The sequence below is a fragment of the Talpa occidentalis genome, unplaced genomic scaffold (assembly GCF_014898055.3).
Source record: "Talpa occidentalis isolate TD23 unplaced genomic scaffold, MPIMG_talOcc4v2.1 talOcc4.11, whole genome shotgun sequence".
NCBI lineage: Eukaryota > Metazoa > Chordata > Mammalia > Eulipotyphla > Talpidae > Talpa > Talpa occidentalis.
The window spans coordinates 19,978,272-19,984,271 of NW_023601104.1; positions in this window are offsets into that span (position 1 = coordinate 19,978,272).

Genomic DNA, 6,000 nt, shown 5'->3' on the forward strand with positions numbered 1-6,000 from the left:
TGATAGATGGTGCCAGGAGGGGTCTCCCAGAAGCTCTACCACTGTAGGCGTGGTGAGAATGACCGTGTGTGGACCGGTCCACCAAGGCCGCAGTAGCTTTGGTTGAAGTGATTTGAGCGGGACTTGGTCTCCTGGATGCAGGATGGGGAAGGTTGGTCGAGAAGGTCGCAATCCAAGGCAGGACTGGGTAAGTACCGGTCTGCATGTTCCCGGAGCGGTTGCAGAGCTCTAACAGTTTAGTCAGGTGATCCTTGATTAGCCCATTGGCGCGCTCCACTTTCCCTGAGGATTGTGGGTGGTAGGGAATGTGAAGCTACAGGTGATACCAGAGCCAAGGAGACCTGTTGTGTAATCTTTGAGATAAAAGCTGGACCATTGACAGATTGGAGAGAGGTGGGGAAGGCCAAAGCTTGGGATAATGTGGTTAAAAGGGCTTCAGTTACCACCTGAGCCGTTTCTCTAGCTGCAGGGAAGGCCTTGACCCAACCTGTCATTTTATCAACCATTGTTAGCAGATACTTTACTTTTTTGTGAGTAGGGAGGTGAGTAAAAGCAACCTGCCAATCCTGTCTGGGTAAGTGTCCACGCAGTTGATGAGCTGCAAAAGAAGGTGGGCGAACTCCCCTTTGAGGTGACACGCGAGCACAGGTTTGACAACGGGAATATATCCACCAGACTTTTGCATCAAGGAGGGGTGGAAGAAGAGTGGACTGAGGAATTGGGTCAGTGGGCACGGCCTGATGTGGAGAGTATCGTGGACTTGTTGAATGACCAAGTCCACCTGTTTGTCAGGTAAAGCCAGCTTGTTATTTACCATAATCGAGCCTTGGGCTATTTCGGTTCCTCCTTTTGACATCAGGAATTGGCGTTCATTAGGCTCATAAGTCGGGGTGATGGAGAGGTCCAATAGAAACAGAAGGATATTTCTGAGTGAAAGGAAGGCCCTGTGGGCCTCCCCGGGGGATTGGAGAGGTCCTTCGGGGGAGGTTTTTGCTGCGTCATATAGTGGCTTGGCTGGGAAAGCAAAATTAGGGATCCAACGATGGAAGAAACCAACCAAACCTAGGAGGAAAAGGATCTGTTCTGCAGATTCAGGGGAGGGAAGTTCACAAATGGCCTGTTTGTGGTCCACTGTCAGCTGTTTGGAGGAAGGATTAGTCGAAGACCTAGATAGACAACGGTGGGAACTGAAAATTGGGCTTTGGATGGGGAGACACGGTATCCTTTGGAGCACAGGAAGTTGGGGAGTTGTGCAGTGTGTTGCTGAGACAGTGGCAGAGAAGGACGGCAGAGGAGGAGTCAGCAACACACTGGAGGAGAGTGCTGGGTGGAGTAAGACATGACGAGAGATCACTAGCTCATGCCTGACCAAACAGATGAGGGCCGTTCCGGACCCCCTGAGGCAGGACTGTCCCGGCCAGTTGCTGGGACGTGTGTCTGGATCTTCCCAAGCAAAAGCAAATAGGAAGTAACATTGAGGATCCAGAGGGATGGTGAAGAAAGCATCTTTGAGGTCAAGTAAGGAGAAGTGTGCGATAGAAGACGGCATATGAGATAGCAGAGTGTAGGGGTTGGCACTAGGGGGTGGGCAGGCACCACCACCTCACTGATGAGGCGAAGGTCTTGAACTAGGCGATAAGAACTGTCAGGCTTTTTACCGGGGAGAATGGGAGCATCACAGGGCGAGCTGATAGGAGTAAGGAGTCCCCTTCCCAGGAGTTGCTGGATGGTGGGTTTGAGACTGATGGTGAGGGAGATTAGAAACTGGGGGCGAGAGGGAAAAGAGGGATCCTTGAGGTGAATGAGGACCGGGATGTGATGGGTGGCAATAGTTGGGGGAGAGATATCCCACACTTATGGGTTAACTAGGTCTGGCGGTAGAGGGGTGCCCTGGGTTTAGGGATCGCAGTCAGGTAGCAAGGGGAGGATGAAAGCTTCTGCCGGGTCAGGAGACCATGAGATGGCGGCTCCCACTTCGGCCAGCAGACCCCGTCCTAATAGAGGGGTGGGGCACGTGGGCATGACTAAGAAAGAGTGGACCAGAAGGAAGGCAGTCAACGCCCCCATGTCAGCCAGAAAGGAGATGGACTTACCTGCTACCTTGACCGTTACCCTGGGCTCCTTGAAGGTTATCAGAGTGGAAGAGTCTGGGCCTCTTCAGTCCTCAGCCGCCAAACCCAAGACCGCCGGTGGCAGGGTTGCAGGGGCCGGAAGGACTGTCCCCCCATGACTAGGCACCGTGGGTAGGGCAGGAAAAGGTTCGCAGGGTGGGAAAAGTTTTATTCTCTGATTTTTTTCTATATGGGCTTCCTGCCCCTGGTGGGCTTCGCATTCCTGCCCCCTGCATCGACCTTTCACCTATCACTTTTTCCGGCCACCTTTTTCCTAAAGTTCCTAGAAGAGATTTTTGGATGGGTAGACAGTGTCACCAGAACTGTATCTCTTTTCAAGACAAAGACAGCCTAATTCCTAAAACAATTTAAGTTTTTCAAGTTAAGTCGCTATAGCCATTTAATTCTTTTTTGTTTTGTTTTTGGTAATCAAGGAGGTTTCTAATATGAGATGGAAGCTGAAGTCCTTACATGTTCTAATAACTATCCCATTTCAATCGTTTTAAAACCTCTAAAGCCCAAGATTGGAAGCATCTTAAAGACACGCACAGAAAATTCCAATGGCTTTGCAAAGTCCTGGTTTCTGTTTGACCTCACAGAGGAGGCCTGGTCCTAGGAAAGATAAAAGATACCTTCCATTTGGGGTGTGAGAACGACAGAAGAGACCGATTAAGATCTTACTTTGCAGTTTGTTCAATTTCTTATCAGAAATTTGACAAGGAATATCATTTACAGAAACCTACTATGTAGTTTTTGGTGACTAAATTGATTATTTTAAATAAGAAACAGATTTTTAATGAAACCTGTAATTTTTAATTGCCAATAGGAAGTTTAGAAATTTTCCACCCAACTGGCAGGCTTCCTTTATAGCTGACTAGAAAGTCCAAAGTAATTTTGACAAAACCAGCTGAGCCTGATCCCGGAAGTCCCTGAGTGTGATCAGAAGAGGCCAGCAAATTCAGAGGAAGAAAAGGCGTCCTTCAAGTGGAGAACACGCTCTTCAGCTTACTTTACATCCCATTTTCACAGTGACTGGTAGATGCTGAATTTGCTGTCTGACTAAACACATAAAAATAAGAAAAATACCAAAATTTTAAATAACCAAGACCTAATTCCAGATACTTGTTTGAATTCCTTACACAGGCACAATGTTCAGATTCACAAAGCTATTTGCACAAAGTGAGGACCAAGGAAGAAGGTAAGTAGAAGCCCCGGTCCAGGCCCACTGCTCTCACAGGGACAACCCAGCCCTTCCAGCCACCTGCCAGCATCCAGAGTCAGGGTTATCCTAGGTTGCCCACAGCCAAAGCACCTGGACTTACCCTGGATGTCAGGGTGAGACTGTAGAAGAGGATAGTCACAAGGAACTCATGCCTGAGCCAGCTAGTGTGGAAAAGGAGAGCTTAGTGCCTGGCTTTTGCAATAGGAAAGCATCTGCCTGTTCCCCACTGTCAGCTGTTCTTGGGCTCCTGCAGGGCAACAGTGATAGGAGCCGCTTCTTAGACATGGGTTGGTAGCTATAGGTCCCCAACTCAGTTAATACTGTCCCCAAGGGGGGCCTCCCCGGTGGTTCAGGCACTTGAGTGCAGCACTGTAAAGCTGTCCACAGCCTCTGCAGCGCGAATTCGATCCCGGCGGGTGAGAATCCCACATGGCGCGGCAGACCTCTCCTGCCTCGCCTGCTGCTCCCCTCAGCAGTGTATTTCAGTCAGTCTGCCTGTTCTGTTCCCCACTCTATCTCCGGTGAATCCTCTCATCCTCCCGCGCATTTGCTTGTACCCCGGTTCTTGTATAAAAATAAATCTTAAAAAAATACTGTCCCTAAGGGGCTTTCAGATGAAACAAATAGGGCACCTCTCACACTTTTAACCAAATCCCTGGCTTCCAAAAACGAACAGGAAACTCCAAATACCAGACACCCAACAAAAATACCCTATGTTTCCCAATTCCCACTCAACTGGGCCTGACACATCACAGGAGCCCTAAATTAAGGGAGACTCATAGACTCCCTCCCAAACTGAGAGGAGCTGGACTCCCTCCCTGACAGGGACTCCAAGTCCTCCCAAATGTGGGCAGGTGAGGGGCTAGATGGGTGAGCTCCACACTGCTTTTCTCAGCTCCTTGGAATAGGAGAAGACAAACCTGTCAAACAAGAGGGGAACTGCAAGAGATGGGGAGACCAACTTGTTCATCCCTATCTGAGAGATGGGTTACTTGTAACTGCATCAGATGCGCTCCAGCAGCTCAAACCAAAACTTCAGATTCATGATGAAACACTTCTTCAGTTACACGTTTCCTCCTTGACTTTTTAAGATTTATTTATTTATGCATACAAGAACTGGGGTACAGGCCAGAGGTGTGGGGGTGTGAGAGGATTCACCAGAGACAGAGTGGGGAGCAGAACAGGCAGAAGGCCTGAAATCCACCGCTGAGGGGAGCAGGGGGGAGACAAGGGAGGTCTGCTGCTGGAGAGTGCCCCTCTGTTAAGCTCTCCACCCCCCACCCCCACCCTTGGGGCCTATGAAGATGACCTGAAATGGTCTCCAGTTCTCATGAAGCTGAGCACAACCTGAGCTGTATGAGAGATGGCACCGCCATTGGAATCATGGAGGGAAGGAGCTGAGGGCAGCGTCCTCCTGGCCCCACGGGAGGTGCAGGGGCTCCTGGCCACCAGCTCCCTCCCTGCGCGGCCAGGGCTTCTCTGCCCCACCACCCTCAGCAGAGGCAGCGCCCCTCAACCCCGTATGGCCTGCAGCCAGGAGACGACAGGGGCATCTCCAGGCAGAGCAGGGGCGCACGCAAAGGGGCCCGAGGCCACGTCTCCGAGAGGATACCCCCGGCTAGACCACGCAGACAGATGACCCTGCCACGGCCAGGAAAGGAATCACCCCACCCAGACGCCGCAGGCAAACGGCCTCCTAGACCAGGAAAAGCCCGCACCTGACCTACACTGAGGGGCCGCCAGGTGCAGGCCAGGTGTAGCCCAGCTGCTGCCAGGACCCCGCCCGCCCACTGGGCCCACCCGGCCAGAAACAAGTGACGCCGCCAGAAGCGTCGGTAGGGGGCGCCAGATCCCACCAGGGCGAAGTCCGCCTACAGGGACCCTCGACCCCCATTCCCAGTACCTTATTTCCAGCGCCGACGCTCTCTGGTGCTCCTCTTCGCTCCTTGCTCTCTGCCGCAGCCTTTACTTTCTCAGCCCCCCAGGTCAGGTGAGCACGCCCACCCCTTCGCCCAGGTGCTGCCCCCCCAGGCAGCCCACGCAAAGCCCACACTCCCAAAGGCCCCCAGTTTTCCCAGCTGCAGGTTTGCCACAAAGGTGTTTGGCGCAAACCCCAAAAGGAAGCAATCTTCCCTTCCCCCTCCTCCACCCCCCATTTGCTGCCTCCGGGCAGTCCCCACCTGGTTGCTCTTGGCCACGGCACCTGCAGCCACGACCCGCACAGCCAAGCAGCGCACAGCGGAGACCCGCTCCTTCCAGACAGAGCACCCCCGCGGGCGGAATGAGGAGCCCGTTTGCCGGCCCCGCCCCTGGTCGCTCCCGACTGCCCCCCACAGCCCCGCTCCCCGCAGGGGGGGGGCACCACCGCGCCGTCTGGGCGGTCTCCGCTGCCCCGTGCGGGGGGCTGCGGGCTCAGCGCCAGCCACACACCCCCTCCCAGTTGTGCACGCTGAGGTCTGAGACGCCCAGCCCCGGGGGTACTCACTGCCGTCCCCGACGCACCAGGTCTCGTCCCCCCCCCCCCCGCCCCCTCAGCCGGCGGCCCCTGCGCTCAGGCCAGCCCTTGGCCAGCGAGCAGGGCCCGGCCATGGGGACCGCGCTCCCCGCGAGGCCGCTCCGGGCCCCTCTCCGCCGTGGGCTCCCCCACACGCCTCGTCCCCACCCGCC